The 20,135-nt window shown below is 38.9% G+C and overlaps 1 pseudogene; it reads right to left on the reverse strand.

Moving 5' to 3' along the window:
• Positions 1 to 4,258: 4,258 nt before the first annotated feature.
• LOC141674706 (citrate-binding protein-like) lies at positions 4,259 to 5,040 on the reverse strand (annotated as a pseudogene).
• Between the last annotated feature and the right edge of the window lie 15,095 nt (positions 5,041 to 20,135).

Genomic DNA, 20,135 nt, shown 5'->3' on the forward strand with positions numbered 1-20,135 from the left:
AGGCATTCCTCTAACTAAGTCCTTTTTGACTAGATCATTCATTGTCTTGAAATTCAAATGGGACAGCTTATTGTGCCATAGCCAACTTTCAACTGCACTTGCTTTGCTGAAAAGACAAGTAATGGATTCTACATCTGTAGAGTTGAAGTCAGCTAGGTACACATTTCCTTTTCTAACTCCAGTTAGAACCACTTTATTGTCCTTCTTACTTGTGACAATACAGGCTTCAGAATTGAAGAAAACAGTATTCCCTCTATCACATAGTTGACTGATGCTCAATAAATTATGTTTGAGACCATCAACTAATGCCACTTCATCAATGATGACATTTTCTTTTGAAATCAAGCCATATCCCATAGTGAATCCTTTGCTGTCATCTCCAAAGGTTATGCTAGGGCCAACTCTCTCCTTAAACTCTGTGAGCAGGGTGAAATCTCCTGTCATGTGTCTTAAACACCCACTGTCCAAGTACCATAGATTCCTTCTTTTTCCCTGCACACAACAAAATCAATCAAGTTGATTTTGGTACCCAAGTTTCCTTGGGTCCAGCCTTGTTAGTCTTTTTCCTAGACTTCATTCCTCCTGCATCTTTTGACTTAGGTAACTTTGGGTCAACCTTAATCTCAGATGTGGTTGGTTGAAGTGTAGGGTTAGTCACAGAGTCATTTAGCACATTTGATTGAATTTGATAAGGCATAGACTGTGCAAACATGTTATTCCACATAGGCATATTGTATGGCATTTGAGGCATACTAAATGCAGTAAAATAAGGATTATTAATATATGGCATGTTTGCAAAATGTGCATGGGGATTCTGATGAGACATAACAGGCATGGCATGCAGAGGTGACATAGACATGTTAGGCATGGAGGGATTTGAAGGCATGGGAGTATTTTTAACAGATTTGCAATTATCAGATAGGTGATTAACACTTTTACAATGCACACAGCGTTTTCTAGGAGCATACCTATCAGGTGTGTAATTGTTATGTTTATTAATCCCTACCTTCCCATTTCTTTTAGATTTTCTTTTAGTTTCCTTCTTATCCTCAACCAACTTAAGCCTATCTTTCAGCTGATCTAAAGTCATGTGTCCTATATTCACCTTACTGACATCTTTGGATGTGCTAGCTCCTTCTTTGACAAAGTTCTTGAGAGTTGAATCATTCTTCTTATTGAGGTTTTTATTTTTAAAAGTACTTGCCTGTTTTAATTGATGAGCCTTCAACGGATGCTTCTTTTCTTCCTTCAACGGATAACTTTCATCATCCGTTGATTCCACATCCGTTGACAATCCATCAATTAATTCTAACTCCTTTTTGTTTTTCTTCCAGACATCCACACAGAATGATTCAATTCCCTGAACCTTGGCAATCTGAACACTAACATCCCTAGATGTTTTCCAGGCCTTGATTACCTCTTGCTCACTTTCTAACTGTTTAGAAAGAATTTCTACTTTCTTAACAGCTTCTGCTAGTTCACTCTCAACAGTCAAGCATTTAAGTTTAATCTTTTCAAGCTCAATTACCTGATCCTCTAACACAGCATTCCTATCACTTAAAAATATATTATTCTCCTTGATCCTAGTGTTTTCTTTAGCTAGTAATTTAAGGGAAACATGCAAATGATATAATTCATTGGACATGTCATTTATGGCTTCATTGCATTCATGTTTAGAAAGCTGAGAGAGATCAGTAGTAATTACCTGGTTGCTTGATGAACTAGTTTCATTTTCATCAGAATTAGCCATCAGGGCTAGGTTGACATATTCCATATCATCATCTTCATTGACCCCATCTGCTGCCCAATCATCTTGAGTGAGAAAAGCTCTTTCCTTTTGTTTGAGCAAATCAAAATACTTCTTTTTATAATCAACTTGCTCAAATTTCTTTTTATCAGAAGTTGGCTTCCTACACTCACTTGCAAAGTGTCCACTAATGCCACAGTTGTAACATTTGAACTTTGATTTGTCCACCATGTTTTTGTTTGGCTTAGTGAACTTTGTATTTTTCCTGAACTTCATCTTTGCAAACCTCCTGGACAGAAAATCCAGATGTTCATCAATATCATCAGAGTCATCCTGACTGGAATTGTCTTCATCCTCAACTGCTTGCTCTTTAACCTTGTTTGATTCTGATTTGCTTGTGCCAATTTTGAGACTTGGCATTGTCTTCTCCTCATTCCTGGCTTCAATCTTCTCACTGTCAGCTACAAGTGCAACTGTTCCTCCTTTTCTCTTTCCCTTTTCCAACAGCTCATCCTGCTCCATTTCAAGTTCATAAGTCTTCAAAATTTCATATAATCTTTCAAGTGTGAAGTTCTTATAATCTTGAGAATTTCTTAGAGAGACAGTCATGGGCTTCCATTCCTTTGGTAGAGACCTAAGAAATTTTAGGTTGGAATCCTTGACTTGATACACTCTGCCATACAACTTCAATCCATTTAACAGTTTCTGAAATTTGTTGAAGGTATCATTTAATGATTCATTCTCTTCAAAGTGAAAATATTCATATTGTTGAATAAGAAGCTGCATCTCGTTCTCTCTGACCTGCTCAGTCCCTTCACAGATGATTTGTACAGTATCCCAAACTTCCTTTGCAGTTTGGCTATTGATGACATTGTCAAACATATCTTGATCTAAGCCATTAAACAAAATGTTCATGGCTTTCTTGTCCTTGCGGATTTCTTCCATGTCTTCAATAGTCCATTCTGCTTTTGGCTTGGGAATGGACTGTCCAACAGCAACTGTTGCAGTAGCAGCTGTGGCTACTTTGTGAGGGATGTGAGGACCATTTTCAATACAGTTGATGTAGCTTTCATCTTGAGAAAGAAGATGTAGATGCATCTTCACTTTCCAGTGATGATAATTATCTTTTTCCAGGACTGGAATCTTTATACCAATATATTTCCTACTCATGATGGTTGCAGGAGGATTCTTCTGTGCACTCATGATGTTAGCATAATAGATCTTTAAACTCTTTGTATGTTAAGAGCTTGCTCTGATACCAATTGTTATTCCCAGTGGACTAACAATGAGATTTATAGAAGGGGGTTTGAATGTAAATCTCAAAACTTTTTCAAGTTTTGAGCAGTTTCTAAGGCTAAGTGTTTCTGAGAGCAAATGTGTGTGTGAATTGCTTGAGGCTGATACAGACAGATATATATTCAAACACAAATGTAAAGAACACAAAGATCTTAAAAACTTTTCTGGTGGATTTGTTGTTCCACCAGAGATGTGTTATTTCAGAAAATCTGTGATTCAAAGAATTAAATCACAGCTGCTTCCTAGTATAAACTAGATGATTTTCTCTCTGGATATTTCTAAATAGCTCAGGAAAATTCATATCTAATTACTAGCTGCTACTTGGTTTATATAACACCAAGTTTACAAGTGAAGACAAAACTGTAAAATACAATTAAAAAGATTCTTCACATGTTTCTTCTTCATTTCTCTATCCAATGCAATCTAGGATAATCTGTGAATCTTTGAATACTTCCTTGTTTGCACCAGAATGGAAATGCTGCATTTTCTTGATTCCTCATAGAGGCTTCCACATTCCAGTTTGTCTCTGTCAACCCATGTGCCTCTGTCAGCTTATGAATTGTCACTATCAACTGCTAATGAACTAAGCATCCGTTGAAGCTTTCATCCGTTGATGCCTTATCCGTTGAGGCTTTATCCGTTGAAGCTTTATCCGTTGATACATTATCAGTTGAAGTATTTATCCGTTGAAGCACTTATCCGTTGATGGATATTATCCGTTGAAGCATTAGAGACATCCGTTGAAGCTTTGTTTCTTACTTGTTGAAGGCATGAAATATTTACAATTAGCCCTCCTATTTGCATATCCACTAGTAGTCAACATGACTGATACTTTCCTACAACATCTAAGAATTACAACTTGAATCCAGAGAATGAAATGTGCTACAATACTAAACTTATTGCTAAGTAAAGCTCCTTCAACGGATAGCCAAGATGGTCTTATCCGTTGAGGTTACAAACACTAGATTTCTATTTAAGTATTTTATTCAACTTATCATCAAAGTAATACACATATTCCTAACATTTCTATAATCATTATTTATCATTGATAGTTTAATCTCGGTCGGTGCTTTCAAGGGTTATCAACTAGTAAAAATTAATTATAATAAACAAGTAAAATAAGTAAGGGAGTTTGCAGATAATATTATTTTTTCTAATAACATGTATAATGCACGGGTACAAAGTTAGTCCTAAATAGACAAAAGGAAAGCGCAGTCACACAAACACTTTCTTATAGATTTTGATTCCTTTCCATCTGGACTCCATGTAACTACTTGAACCAGCAGGAGCAGCATAAACTCCGCATTTGAAATACAAATCACCTGTCCTTGATCATTCCTTACGTATTTCTTTTCACCATTGATGAACACTGTCAACTCTCCTTCATCCACATTATGGATCACATTTACCCTGAACCATTTATTCTACAAGTTTTTATCGATCACATGAAACTTTTAGTACTTCAAATCTCCATCATATATTCTTAGTTGTAGCGTTGTAGCTCCCTCTCGTGCCCCGTGAATCTGCATAATTGTCACTCCAGAAGTTCCTTTTGGCACGTAAGCATGGCCTTCAAATTGCCAAATTCCGGATGAGTAGTCAAAACCCTGAAATAAAAATGTGTCAAGTATTTTAAAATTATAATAAATATTCGGCTGTGAGAATTAGGTAGGCATGAATCGAATTTTTTTACACATAAAGAGATCAGGTGATCAAGGACATACATTGATCCGAACTTCAGTTCTTGGCCTGGTTCCACTTCCTTTTTGGAAAGGCTTGTCATTGGTATAAACCCACAACCTGCGAACACCATCCTCATAGCTATAACGGTCGTCAAGGGGCTTATCATACGGTTTTTGTAACTTTATGTTATGGTTTTTTAGTGGCAGAAGTGTGAATCCATCTGTCGGATCAGCATAACAGAATTGATAGAGGTTTGTTGTAATGCTCACAAAAATTAGTAAGAGAAAGCTGCAGTAATTACAAGAGGTCTTCATTCTATTGCTGATATCCCAAGTTCTTTAGAACTACATTGCTTTTATAGTAATTCGAGTGATAATTACTATACTGGAAAATTGCGGTGTTCTGCAGGTGAAGACAGGAATGCTGTTCTTAGTCATCTTAGGGATCAACAATTTGTCTCTTAACTGTAAATATGCTCTGCGATTGATGTTAGACGTTCTGTAATTAAAATGATTTTAACCCTCGGTGATAAACGTGAAATGCAAAGTAATTAATTGATGTTTGTGGCCAATTTTGGTGGTATTTGGAAACATGTTAGAAGTATTAGATCATGTATATCTTTATCTCAAACACCAAACAATGTTTTTTGATCTAAATTCTTAACTCATTCACTTTGGTTGAGTATCTTTTATGCCTGTTATGAAAATAAATTGTTGTTTCTATATTGTTTTTTTAGCTCATTGTAGCTCTCAGACCTTTTTGTTTTACATAGGGTTGTTCACGAACCGAGCCGAGTCGAGTTTTGATCGAACAGAGCCGAGCTTTAATTTTTTTTCTGACGAACCGAGCCGAGCCGAGCTTTCTTATCGAACAAAAATCGTGTTCGAGCTCGAGCTCGTTAACTAACGAGCCGAACACGAGCTTGTTCGCGAACATAAACGAGCCGAGCCGAGCCAGAAAAAATTCTGGTCAACCGATGTTTGACTGTGAAAATAACTTATCAAATAAATTTATTTTTTTTTGAAAATTTGGTTATATCACTAAAATATATATATCTTGACATCCATAAGGTTGGATCGAGGAAAAATATTTTTAAAAAAATCGAAACACCAATTAATGACTAAACACTAGTTAGTGGTAATAGTCAAACTACTACTTAACTGTTAAAATAACAAACCAAATAAAATTATTTTGGTCTGAAAATTTGGTTATATCATTAAAATATATTTATTTTGACATCCATACGGTTGGATCAATTAAAAATAATTTTAAACAAGTCGAGATACTAATACAGGACTAAACACTAGTTACTAGTACTAGTCAAACTAATTTTTGACTGCTAAAATAGCAAACCAAATAAAATTATTTTGATCTGTGTTATGGATAAAAAACTAATATATATATATATATAATTGTTGTATTTAGTACTAAGGAACGTGAGCTTCAAGGCTCGATTTGACTGCTCTTGTGTTTCGTGACTCAATCTGCCTTAACAAGATGCCTACGTACCTTGCTGATTGCCAAGGATCAAGTCAAAAACGTAGTTTTGATTTGTGGGGTGAGGCCCCTTATATAGATGTGGGAGTCCTTGAATTGGACTTGGTATAGGAGACTTGGTGGACAAGCCTCTGAATTAGGATAGACTTAGGAGTCCTAGGAAGTAGGAAGCTGATTCCTTATCCTTTTAGGTCCCCTTGAGGCTAATCTATAAGGATTTATATCCTTATCGGGACTCTTCTCAATAGCTGATTTTTCCCTTATTAATTAATTACGAAATTAATTAATAATCAGGGCTTTGGGGCCTTTTTTATTCCACCAGGCCTGATCTGGTCCATCAGGCTTATCCTTTCTGGTCTGAATATTATACATCTTATTATTGGGCCTAGCAGCCCATACCTTGCAGTATTTGATTATACTATCACAATTTATTTACCCCTATCATTTGCCCCCCAACTTTTGGGAAACATTGATTAGGTTTCGCAGAAGTTAAATCTACTCGTTCCCTTACAGGGTTTTGTTTTTGCGTAAAGTGTGGAGCGACCTACACATTTACAATGAATCTTCCTTTTATTCAGAAATCATCTTAATTTCCAGGAATTTTTCCCTAATTTTCTGGGATTTTCCCTAATTTTCTGGAATTTATCCTTAATTTCTGGATTTTTCCCTTAATTTCTGGATTTTTCCCTTAATTTCTGGGATTTGTCCTTAAATTTTCTGGATTTATTCCTTATTTCTGAAAATATTAACACTTTTCAGAAATTATTTAAGGAATTTTCTTATTTTTCTGGATTTTTTCCCTAATTTCTGGGATTTATCCTTTAATTTTCTGGATTTATTCCTTATTTCTGAAAATATTAACATTTTTCAGAAATTATTTAAGGAATTTCCTTATTTTTCTGGATTTTTTCCCTAATTTCTGGGATTTATCCTTTAATTTTCTGGATTTATTCCTTATTTCTGAAAATATTAACATTTTTCAGAAACTATTTAAGGAATTTCCTTATTTTTCTGGATTTTTTTCCTAATTTCTGGGATTTATCCTTTAATTTTCTGGATTTATTCCTTATTTCTGAAAATATTAACATTTTTCAGAAATTGTTTAAGGAATTTCCTTATTTTTCTGGATTTTTTCCCTAATTTCTGGGATTTATCCTTTAATTTTCTGGATTTATTCCTTATTTCTGAAAATATTAACATTTTTCAGAAATTATTTAAGGAATTTCCTTATTTTTTTGTAATTTTCCAGGATTTTTTCTTCCCTTTTTCTTCCTTTTTTCTTCCTTCTTTTTTTTTTTATACAATTTTCGACCAGGAATCCATTCGACCAGGATCCTGGTCGAATTAACCTCCATATTGCCCTGGTCGACAGCCTTTCGAGCAGGAGTATTTCGAGCAGAAGTCCTGGTCGAATTTCGGCCAGGATTTTTTCCCTTTTTTTTGTTTTTTTTTTTTTTGTCGACTAGGAAGTTTTCGACTAGGATTTTCGTCCCTTTCGGTCAGGATCTCCATTTTTGACCGAATTAGCCATCTTTTGTTGCCCAGGTCGACGTAAATTCGGGCAGGGTCCATTCGATCAGGATTTTACTTTGCTTCCTGGTCGACAGGGTCAAAAAACGTTCTGGCATTCTGGTTGAATGAAACAGCTATTTCCCCTTTTCGACCAGGAATTTCTGGTCAGGATCCTTCTCTTGACCGAAATAGGCCCTTTTTTCAGCCTTGGTCGAAGGAAAATCGACCTCAATGCAATCGACTAGGATCTTGGTGCAGGTTCTGATCGAATTAGGTCAGGCTCCCCCTTTTTTTTTATTCTCTTACCTTGAAGTTGGGCCATACATCTGAGGTGGACTCTCTTGGGTCCTTGATTTGGGCCTGGATTTCTTGGGCCACCCTCTTAATGGGTCTTCATCCAGGCCCCATTTCTTAAATCTGGGATTTTGTCTGTCAACTAATTGGGCCCTCTTTCTGGGCTTTCTTGGACTGGGCCTTTATCATGCTTTAATATCCAAAGCCCATTCAAACTTGGATTGGGCTTTAACTTTTAAGCCTGACTTCCAGAATATTCTGGAATTTCTATATCATTCTAGATTTTTCCATATTTTTCTAAGATTTTTCTAAAATAATCTGGAACATTCCAGATCCTTCCATTTTTGGGCCCATATGGGCTTTTTTGAGGCCCAAATCCCCTTCTTCTTGGCTATAAAAAGGTGGGATGAGAGTGTGATTCCTCACACCTCTCATTTCACTTCTCCACTCATCCTACAAATTTCTCCCTCTTCTCTTCCTTTAGTTTTTTTTGGCCACTCCTCCCTTCAAGACTTTCAGGTTTTCTAGGCTTTACTAATGGCTGACAAGAATTCCGAGAGAGCGGCGAAGATTGCCTCGGCTTCAAAACGAGGTAAGGATATCGAGATCCGTTCTTCGTACATGTCTTTAATCGATATGATTAACACTAGGGGGGATGAATATCCCTCTACTGCACATCTCGATTCTTTTAATCATTGTAACACTTGGCACAACATTGATTTCAATAAACTAAATGCTCGTTATAACGTCCTTCCTCCTTTTAGATTAGTTCCAGTCTCTGGTGGTGACCGTACTTGCCACTGGAGACCCGACACTCTCTTCATTTACACAGATGCCCTTAATGCTGGGCTTAGGTTTCCTTTTCATCCTTTTATTCCTCATCTTTTGGCTGATTTACAAATCAACCCGTGTCAGCTCCCTCCAAACGCCTGGAGGAACATTCTATATTTTATGGTTTGTTGTCTTAGGGAGGGCTTTCCTCTTTCTGTAGCTGTTTTTAGGAAGGTCTTTCAGTGTTATAATAGTTCTTCCAATATCTGTGGCTGGGTCTATGTCAAGCAAAGGCCCAAAAGCAAACATATCTTTAACAGCGCCTCTATTCCTGATAATAATCAAAATTGGAGGAATAGTTTCGTTGGGTTACGTTGGGAGAATGGTGACTGGGGCACACTTTTTCGATCTTCCTTCGGGAAGGTCAGTGATGGTAGCCTCAAATCCATTCACTTAACTCCTGAAGAAACTATTATTTATAATGGGCTTACTCAGGATGATGGCACCACCACCAGCTGGACTCTCTTAGAGGAGTTTTCCCTGATTCATGTGGGACTATCCTCTGTTTCTCAACAGGGTATTTTTCTTCCCTTCTCAATTTTACTTCATTTCATGCATTATTAACATCACTTATTTTGTCCTTTGCTTTGTTTCAGCTGCTAAGGAGATTAACGAGGACAATGTTCCTTTGGTTGAGGAAACAGCTAGGATGAAGAAAGCTCGGCTCGCAGGCCTAGACACCCGGGGAAAGGCCACGGAGCCTATCTTTTTGAAGAAGCACAAAGAGCCTATAGGGGAGGCCTCAACTGAAGGAGCTGGAGGCCATGGTACTCCTATCACTGCTGCTGCCCCTACTGCTGCTGCCACAGGCGCCTTTCAGCCTCTCTGGGGATTCCGCCGAGGGGACACCGTAGTTGGTTCCACGAAACATGCTTGGGATTGGTCCTACCATAGCGTGACTCCCAAGGACTTTACTGATGTGGTGGCCACCCCTGATCTTGAGAGGATTAAGCTCATGGGAGCTCAGTCTCTGGCTTCGGTATGCCTTCTCTTTTTTGAACTTATTTTTCGTTCTTGTATCATTTTCTTGCCTTATACTTTGTTAATTGCTTTGTTTCAGTCTAACGCCTACTTTCAAGGCGCTGTGAGGCAAGCCGAATCATGGAAGCGGGCTTCTGATAAGGCCGATAATGCCCTCAGGAGGCAACAGAAGAAGTATGCTACCCTGGAGAAGAAGCTCAAGCGCAAGGAGGAAGAACTCGGAGAGTCTAACGCCGAGCTGGTGGTACTTCGGTCGGAGAAGGATAAAGCTATAGACAACTATCTGGACTCGGAGGAGTTTGCCCAATCCATGAGGATTAGGGATGATTCAGTCTTTCCCGGGTTTTTTAGGACTGGTTGGGACACGGCCCTTGGGACCGTGAACGAGGCTTGTCCTGATATTAACCCGGCGGACTACATCTGCCCTGATGACGAGGCTTTGCTATAGAGGTTTCGTACCCGAGTAGTTGTCTCGGACCATGTTCCTCAGGATCCACTCCTTCCTCCTCCCGAGTCTTCTTCCAGACCAGCTGAGGACGATAGCTCTTCCTCCTCCTCCGAGACGACAGAGACATCCAGCGAGAGCGGAGAGGACGATGATATGGATGCCGAGGGTACTTCAGCTCCTTAGAGCTTTTTCAGCCCTGCGTGGCTTGTTGTTTTTTATCCTATTTTCGAGACTTTATTTATCGAATTTTTGTAATATCTATCAGATCTATTTCATTTATCACCTTCTATGCTTGCATCCATGCATTTGATTTTTATTTGTTAGGCCACAAACATACTTTGAAGAACTCATGAATTTCGTAAAATTGTCTGGGATTCGTCCCTTACACAAGTAATAATAAACTTCGTAATAAAACTAAAACATATAAATCCTAAGCAAGCAAAGCTTCAAGGTGCTTTTCAACCTACTCGCCATCCTGACGAGTGAGAATCGTATCCGGCTGCCCTACACATAGTAAACCTTCAGGTTTTGTGCATGCCAAATTCTCGGGACTTCAAAACCATCCATAGTCTCTAGCTTGTAGGTTCCTCTACCTTGAACACTCTTGACTCTATACGGCCCTTCCCAATTCGGGGCAAGCTTCCCTTTTTGTCCTACACCAGATGCTTCTATCTTCCTCAAGACTAGATCGCCTTGTTTAAAAAACCTTTCTTTAACCCTTAGGTTATAGTAGAATGAAGCCTTTTTCTGATATTCTACTATCTTTGCATGTGCCCTATCTCGCACTTCATCGATCAGATCCAGGGCTAACCTTTGCCCTTCCTCATTTTCTTCTGCATTGAAAGCCTGAATCCTTGGAGAGGAATGTGATATCTCTACTGGAACTACTGCTTCTGCCCCATATGCCAACATGAAGGGAGTTGCTCCTGTCGTGACTCTACAGGTAGTCCTGTAGGCCCATAATATTGGAAGTATCTCATCTACCCAATTATTTCTTGACTTTTCGATCCTCTTCTTTAGTCCATCCAGGATTATCCGATTTGCTACCTCTGCTTGGCCATTGGCTTGCGGGTGAGCCACAGAGGTGAATCGTAACTCAATTTCATTTTCTTCACAATACTTCTTGAATTCCTCATTGTTGAATTGTGTTCCATTGTCAGTGACGAGGATACGGGGAATTCCATATCGGCACATAATGTTTTCCCACAGGAATTGTGCAACCTGCTTAGTAGTGATTTTGGCCAAGGGTTTGGCTTCGATCCACTTGGTGAAATAATCAATGGCTACAATCAGAAATTTCCTTTGTGCCGTGGCCATAGGAAAAGGCCCTAGAATATCCATCCCCCACATGGCAAAGGGAATAGGCGAGTTGATAGAGGTCAGCATCTCGGGGGGTTGTCTAACAACTGGTGCATGCTTTTGACAGCGATCACACTTCTTCACATATTCTTTGGCATCAGCCATCATTTCTGGCCAATAGAAGCCTAAACGGGTTATCTTATGACCCAAGGCCCTGCCCCCCAAGTGATGCCCATAAATACCTTCATGCACTTCCTCAAGAGCCAAGCGTGCCTCGTCGGGCCTGAGACACCTCAAGTAAGGAACCAGGAAAGATCTCTTATACAGAATTCCATCTATCAAGGAGTACCTTAGTGCTCGAATAGTTAACTTCCGTGCCTCAGTTGTTGTTGGGTTCCGAAGGCATAAAACGCAGCGGATAAACGTAAATAAAACAAAAAATTCGAAACCCAAAAACAGGATCCATGTATAATTATGGGCAGATTATGGAGATAACGAATCATACCTTTCAAGAGATTAACTTTTACGAACTCAACGGAGATCCTAGCTATCACGCTTTGTGTCTACCTCTCGGAGAAACACCTCTATGGTATCCACACGAGCACCTTCAAGAACGTCTCACGAACTTGACTACGGAATGGATGTACTAGCCTCCTTCTTGACGATCTGAATTGCCTCTGCCTCTCTTTGCTGCTAGGGTTTTCTTAAAAAACGTTCAAGCCTCTTTAACCTCTCATTATCTATTTATAATGACTGATTAAAAAGGCCCATAATAGCAAAGCCCAACCCTAGTAGGTATTGGATTAAATAATAAAAACGAATTTCTATTATTTAATTAATAACTAAGTCATACTTAATTATTATGGGCAAAAACATTCCTTTTAATTCGAATTTATATTATCTCAATTAAGTCTTACTTAATTATAATAAAATTCAAATAATCATCAATTAATTTAAATCCATAATTTAAATTAACTATTCCATTAAGTGCTCTATTTGTGCGACCCTATAGGCTATTATTTAATTGGCAATAATTTTATTCTCTAATAAAATTATAAACAATGAGCGGTATCTAGTAATACATCATTGTTACCCAATTAAACAATAATTATATCGTGATTAGATAAAACCTTTCGTGATTAATGTTTTTTCGTGTAATATAATCCCTTTAACCATACATATTATAGATTAAACTCGAGGCATGTATTTAGTCATCCTCTTCAACATTTAATCTGGGTTTACTTGATGCATGAGTAGATTATTGAAACAAATCATTATTTGAGCATGGCCATGCTTTTATAATCTCACTCAATCAAGAGGCCAATAATATCTCTCCTAATTATAGGAGGGTTAAATCCTTTATCTATCATTCATATTTCTCATACGACTCATGATATACCCGATGTCCACTTTTATCATCACCCGATCAAAAGTAACTTTTAATGTAGTCAAAGTATATTAATCCTCGTATAGAAATATAATGATTTCAAGTCAAAGGATCGTTACACCATTATCACTGTGAGTCTTTCTTATGACTTTATTAAACATGAAGAATCTCACTGTGGGTCAGTCCAGTACCATGTACTCTCACATGTACCTATGTATTGACTTCAGTATCCCCATACTTATAACCAATGAGATGTGGTTATCTTGTCAAACAACATACTAGTCTATCTATGTATTATTATTGTCCTATATAATAATACTCGACTAGGGACCTTTAAGAATATGATATATTATATAATCTCAAGTTCAAGTCATGTACTTAAACTATACAATTTGTATCATGATTCTAAGGACATTTATTATGCTAACAAAATATCGCAGTAATTAAGGTCATAATAAATACATTTATTGAATGATCAACTGACATAAAGATAAAAGAATAATGTATTGCCTCTAGGGCACCTACACTAACAGTTGTATCACTTGGCAACCAACCGGTCTGAATGTGAGCCTTGATGGGATCAATCCATGACGTCCCCAAGCCTATGGGAGCCACAAGCTTAACATCTATGCTCCGTGTCTTTAAAACACGGAAGTACACACTTCTTGAACTTTCTTCAATCTCAGACGAAGCGAACTTTGATAGCGCATCTGCTTTAGCATTTTCTTCCCTTGGAATGTGTTCAACATGGCATTCATTAAATTGGGTCATCACAGCCCTTACTAGGCGAACATACTTAGCCATCGTATCATCCCTTGCCTCAAATTCTCCCTTTACCTGGGATATGATCAGCTTCGAGTCTCCATGGACCTTTAAGTTTTTGACTCTAAGTGTCCCAGCTAGACCAAGGCCAGCAATCAGGGCTTCATACTCTGCTTCATTGTTTGTGGTTGGGAAGTCTAGCTTCATAGCATACTCAATTAGGAATCCATCAGGGCTTTGCAAAACCAACCCTGCTCCACTGGAATTTGTTTTTGATGCTCCATCAAAATAGAGAACCCAATATTCTTTCTCCTTGTCCCCATTGTCGACTCCCTTGTCTTGAGGTATGGTATCTTCCTGCCCCCCGACTTCTTGGTTGGGTATGGTATATTCCACAACGAAGTCAGCTAGTGCCTGGGCTTTTATGGCCGTACGTGGCTTATACTTGAGATCGAACTCTCCCAACTCTATTGCCCACTTAATCAGTCTCCCACTTGCCTTGGGACTGTGAATGATGTTTCTCAGCGGCTGATTTGTTAGCACTTCAATCTGGTGAGCTTGAAAATAAGGACGCAGCTTTCTTGAAGCCATTACCAAGGCTAAAGCGAATTTCTCAATAGTTGAATAATTCAACTCTGCACCATGCAAGATTTTGCTGACATAGTATACGGGTTTCTGGACTTTCAGTTCCTCCTTAACCAACACCGCGCTCAAGGCGCTTTCTGAAACAGCCAAGTACAAGAATAAAACTTCACTCAGAACTGGCTTGGCCAACAACGGGGCCTGGCCCATATACTTCTTTAACTCTTCAAATGCCTTCTGATTTTCCTCACTCCATACAAAGTCTTTAATGTTCTTTAATGACTTGAAGAATGACAAGCACTTGTCTCCTGACTTGGAGATGAATCGTCCTAGTGCCGCAACCCTTCATGTGAGCTTCTGTACATCCTTGACAGTTTTTGGTGGTTCCATATCCAGGATTGCCTTTATTTTATCGGGGTTGGCCTCAATTCCCCTCTTTGAGACCATCAATCCCAAGAATTTTCCCGATCCTACTCCGAAAGCACACTTCGTTGGATTCAACATCATCTTGTGGTATCTTAGGACCTCAAAAGCTTCCCTCAAATGGGTTATATGATCAGTCTTTACTAGACTCTTGACTAGCATGTCATCAACATAGACTTCCATAGTCTTCCCAATAAGATCCTTAAAAATTTTATTCACCAACCTCTGATAGGTGGCTCCTGCATTCTTGAGACCAAACGCCATAACAAGATAACAATAAACACCAAAGTTAGTGATAAATGATACCTTTGGAATGTCATTCTTATGCATTTTGATCTGATTGTATCCGCTAAATCCATCCATGAAACTCAGCATCTCATGTCCAGCAGTGGCATCAATCAAAGTATCAATTCTAGGCAGCGGGAAACAGTCTTTGGGGCATGCATCATTCAGATCAGTGAAGTCTATACACATCCTCCACTTTCCATTAGCCTTCTTCACCATTACAGGGTTTGCTAACCACTCCGGAAATTGAATCTCCTCAATGAAACCAGCCTCTAAGAGCTTTTCTACTTCCTATTTTATAGCCTCCTATCTTTCCGGGGTAAAATTTCTTTTCTTTTGTTTCACTGTCTTCCGGCTTGGATCCACGTTTAGCTTGTGAGTAATTAACTCCGGGTCTATGCCTGGCATATCAGCTGCTGACCATGCAAACACATCACTATTTTCTTGTAAAAATTTCACTAACTTCCCTCTAAGAGGCTCCTCTAATGTGGCTCCAATGAAAGTCATCCTCTCAGGATTCTCGGGGTCTAAAGGAACCGAAACCAATTCTTCTGCTGGCCTTCCTCTATTCTCATCATTTTCTCGAACATCCATATCTTCAATAGGAAGAACCTGCCCCCCGACTCCATCTGCCCTCAAAGAGGCCACATAACAGCTTCTAGCCATTTTTTGATCTCCTCTCTCTTCTCCAATCCCGTTTCGGGTGGGAAACTTCATGACTGAATGGTAGGAAGAGGGGACTGCCTTAAAGGCATGTATCCCTGTTCTCCCCATGATAGCATTATAAGTTGAACTAGCCTTTACCACCACGAAATCCAGCATCTGCGTTGCTTGCCTTGGTTCCATACCTATGGTGGTTGGCAATTTGATTATCCCTTCCACAGGACATTCTACTCCAGCAAATCCATATATCGGCATGTCGGTTGGTGTCAACTGGGAGTCGTTATACCCTATTCTTAGAAAGATGTCGTGGAGCAAGATATCCACAGAAGCACCATTATCCACAAGGACCCTCTTAACCGGGCTATTTCCTATTATCGGTGTTATGACCAGCGGGTCGTCATGGGGAAACTTCACACCCTCTAGGTCGGAATCATCAAAAGCCAATGTTACTTCTGTCCTGGCCCTCTTCGGGGCTTCTCCAACAATATGCATAACCTCCCTAGTATATGCCTTTCTGGAATTTTTGGACAATCCAGCAGCAGTTGGACCTCCAAAGATCGTGTTTATCACTGGCCCTCGAGGGCGTCGCGGTCCTCCAAAAATTGCATTTATAACCGGCCCTCTAGGTTGGGGATTCCGCCCCTGATCGTCTTGGTCTCTCCTACGATCTTCAAAGTTCTTCCTTCCATTATTATTTCTGTCCCTTCCATCTCCAGTATACTTGTTCAATCTTCCTTTTCGAATCAAAAACTCAATTTCATCTTTCAATTGCCTACACTCATCGGTGTCATGGCCAACATCTTTGTGAAACCTGCAATACTTGCCCTTATCTAGCTTGGCGGGATCAGCCTTCAAGGGCTTAGGCCAGCGAATATCTCTGTCTTTCTCAATCTCCATCAAAATCTGACTTCTGGGAGCATTCAGCTTAGCGTATTCAGTGAACTTTTGCCCAGGTCCTCCCTTCTTGGGGGTTGAATCAGGATTTTGTTCGGTTCTAGGATATTTGTCCTTAGCGATATACTCCAAATCAGTTTTTCACTTCTTGCCTCCAGTGGGCTCATTACTTACTGCGGTCTTCCTCATGCTTTCTTCAACCTTGATATACTTCCCTGCCCTCTCCTGGAGCTGCAACATATTTTCAGGGGGACGTTTGGCCAAGGACATCTTGAAAAACTCATCTCTGGTTCCTTGTTGCAGTGCTATCATGGCTACCTTATCATCAAGGTCTGGGACTTTTAAAGCCTCCTTTGTAAAACGATTCAGGTATTCCCTCAAGGATTCCTTAGCTCCCTGCACAAGACTCATAAGAGATGCTGAACTTTTCTCATGGACTCTTCCACTGATGAATTGCTTAATAAAAGCCTGACTTAATTCTCTGAACGATCCAATAGAATTTGGGGGTAGGCGACTGTACCATCTTTGAGCCATACCCGACAGGGTTTGAGGGAAGGCCCGACATTTTATAGCATCATTCACGGGTTGCAGCAGCAGTGCATTAGAGAATGTCCTAACATGATTAGCGGGGTCTCCCGTGCCATCATAGGCTTTGATAGTGGGCATCTTGAATTTCCTTGAGATATGGGCATTTATTATCTCTTCTGTGAAGGGTGGAGTTGGATCGTCAGGATCTCCAAGGGGAAGGAGATTGCTTGGATCAGTTCTTGGGACAGCAGCTCTTCTTCTTACCGGACCATCCAGGTCTATGATAGGAGGAGGATTTTTCCCCCTAGGAGGTATGTGGGGTCTGGTGGCCTGGTGAGCCTCCAAATCATGCCTCAGCCTTTGGATTTCAGCCTCATGAGCCCTGATCCTTTCCTGCACTACTTGGGGATTCGCCCCTGGGGTGCTTTGGGGGCGTTGCCTTCCATCGGCCATTGGCTCTTTTCCAGGACGCCTCCTTCTCGGGGCCACTTCATCATCCGAAGATTCGGAGTCTCTCTCAGTGTATGGACCAGAAAATTCCCGATCCTCAGGGATAGGACCCAAACCTCGTATATAGGGGGGCGACCGCCCTCGTGCTTCGCTTCGCCCAGCATATCCGCTTCCTCCAACCTCAGGGTGAAGGGGCATCCCATAAGGGGGGTTAGTAGTAACAATAGTTGAATATTCATACCCGATGGGTCGAGAATTCACAGGTATATGTATTTGTTGAACTTGAGGATTCATACCTTGAATCGGGGGAGTTGTCCCTTGTAGCTGGGGTTGAGTTGCCCCTGTCTGGGCTTCCTCCTGAGTAGATGCATAAGTTGAATGGGGAGGAACCTCCACGGTTGATGAAATCACCTGGGTTGTCTCTGATGGTGTTCCTTCCTCTATAGCTCCAGTTGTTCTCCGTGTTCTCGCCATGGTTGTTGTTGTCTTCCCACAGACGGCGCCAAATGTTATGGATAAAAAACTAATATATATATAATTGCTGTATTTAGTACTAAGGAACGTGAGCTTCAAGGCTCGATTTGACTGCTCTTGTGTTTCGTGACTCAATCTGCCTTAACAAGATGCCTACGTACCTTGCTGATTGCCAAGGATCAAGTCAAAAACGTAGTTCTGATTTGTGGGGTGAGGCCCCTTATATAGATGTGGGAGTCCTTGAATTGGACTTGGTATAGGAGACTTGGTGGACAAGCCTCTGAATTAGGATAGACTTAGGAGTCTTAGGAAGTAGGAAGCTGATTCCTTATCCTTTTAGGTCCCCTTGAGGCTAATCTATAAGGATTTATATTCTTATCGGGACTCTTCTCAATAGCTGATTTTTCCCTTATTAATTAATTACGAAATTAATTAATAATCAGGGCTTTTGGGCCTTTTTTATTCCACCAGGCCTGATCTGGTCCATCAGGCTTATCCTTTCTGGTCTGAATATTATACATCTTATTATTGGGCCTAGCAGCCCATACCTTGCAGTATTTGATTATACTATCACAATTTATTTACCCCTATCAATCTGTAACTTTGGTTATATCAATAAAATGTATGTATTATGACATCCATACGGTTGGATCAATATAAAATATTTTTAAAATAATCAAAACAACAAATCAGGACTAACCACTAGTTAACGGTAATAGTCAAACTAATACTTGACTGTTAATATAACAAACCAAATAAAATTATTTTGATCTGAAAATTTGGTTATATCATTAAAATATATTTATTTTGACATCCATACGGTTGGATCAATTAGAAATAATTTTAAATAAATCGAGACACCAATACAAGACTAAACATTAGTTACCAAGACTAGTCAAACTAATGTTTGACTATTAAAATAGCAAACCAAATAAAATCATTTTGATCTAAAACTTTGGTTATATCAGTAAAATATATATTTTATGACATTCATACGGTTGGATCGATATAAAGTATTTTTAAAATAATCGAAACAACAAATTCGGATTAAACACTAGTTAGCGTTAATAGTCAAACTAATGCTTGACCATAAAATAGAAAATCAAATAAAATTGTTTTTGATGTGAAACATTGGTTATATCATTAAAATATATATTTTATGATATCCATACGGTTGGATCGATGAAAAATATTTAAAAAAAAAACTTAACTAAAATATAATTATGAAGCTATATTTTAAAATTAGAAACTAAAATATAAAATTTCTAAATCACGTCAAAATATATCACATATGGTATGCAAAATGATCGTTGGATATTAAAAAAAAATACAGTGAAGTCGGATTTAAAAAAAAATCATACCTATATAAAAATATTTAGGATATATTCGATTTTTTTTGAATTTTAACGAACGAGTTCGAGCCGAGCCGAGCTCGAGCCGAACAACTCAAAGCTCGGCTCGAGCTCGATTTGCTTAACGAACATATTTTTCTGTTCGAGGTCGAACTCGAGTTCGTTAACGAGCCGAGCCGAACGAGCTCTTAACGAGCCGAGCTCGAGCTTGTTCACGAACAGCTCGGCTCGTAAACGGCCTAGTTTTACACACAGAGAAGTAGCAAGATACTTATTCTGCTTTCATTATCTTAAACGCCAGTACACTAATCTTAGTATATTATTGTTGTTTTAACTTATAAACCCAAAGTTGATCAACATGATTTTTGTTACAAGTGATCATTTTGGATGAAGATTCTATTAGACTCATGTTTGATATTAAAATACTAGAGATAGATTCATATTAGAGAAGACATATTAGTATCTTAGTAGAGTTTGTCTTATATCATATTGTAGGATATGTTTAAAAGAGTTAGTTAAGTTGGTCCTCTAACACCTAAGTCTAACCCTCCTCGAATTTAAGTACGATAAAAAGATGAAACTAATTGATCCAAAGTCGAACTTCCCAAACTTAATCAACTGATAATCATATACATAAATGGTAAATAATTTAAACACAGGTAGTAACCATCAATAATTGGAAGCTAAATCATGTACTATCTAGATACACAATTGCAAAATAACTCGAATTAATATATGCACGGTTCT

Source organism: Apium graveolens, chromosome 7 (genome assembly GCF_009905375.1).
Source record: "Apium graveolens cultivar Ventura chromosome 7, ASM990537v1, whole genome shotgun sequence".
Lineage (NCBI taxonomy): Eukaryota > Viridiplantae > Streptophyta > Magnoliopsida > Apiales > Apiaceae > Apium > Apium graveolens.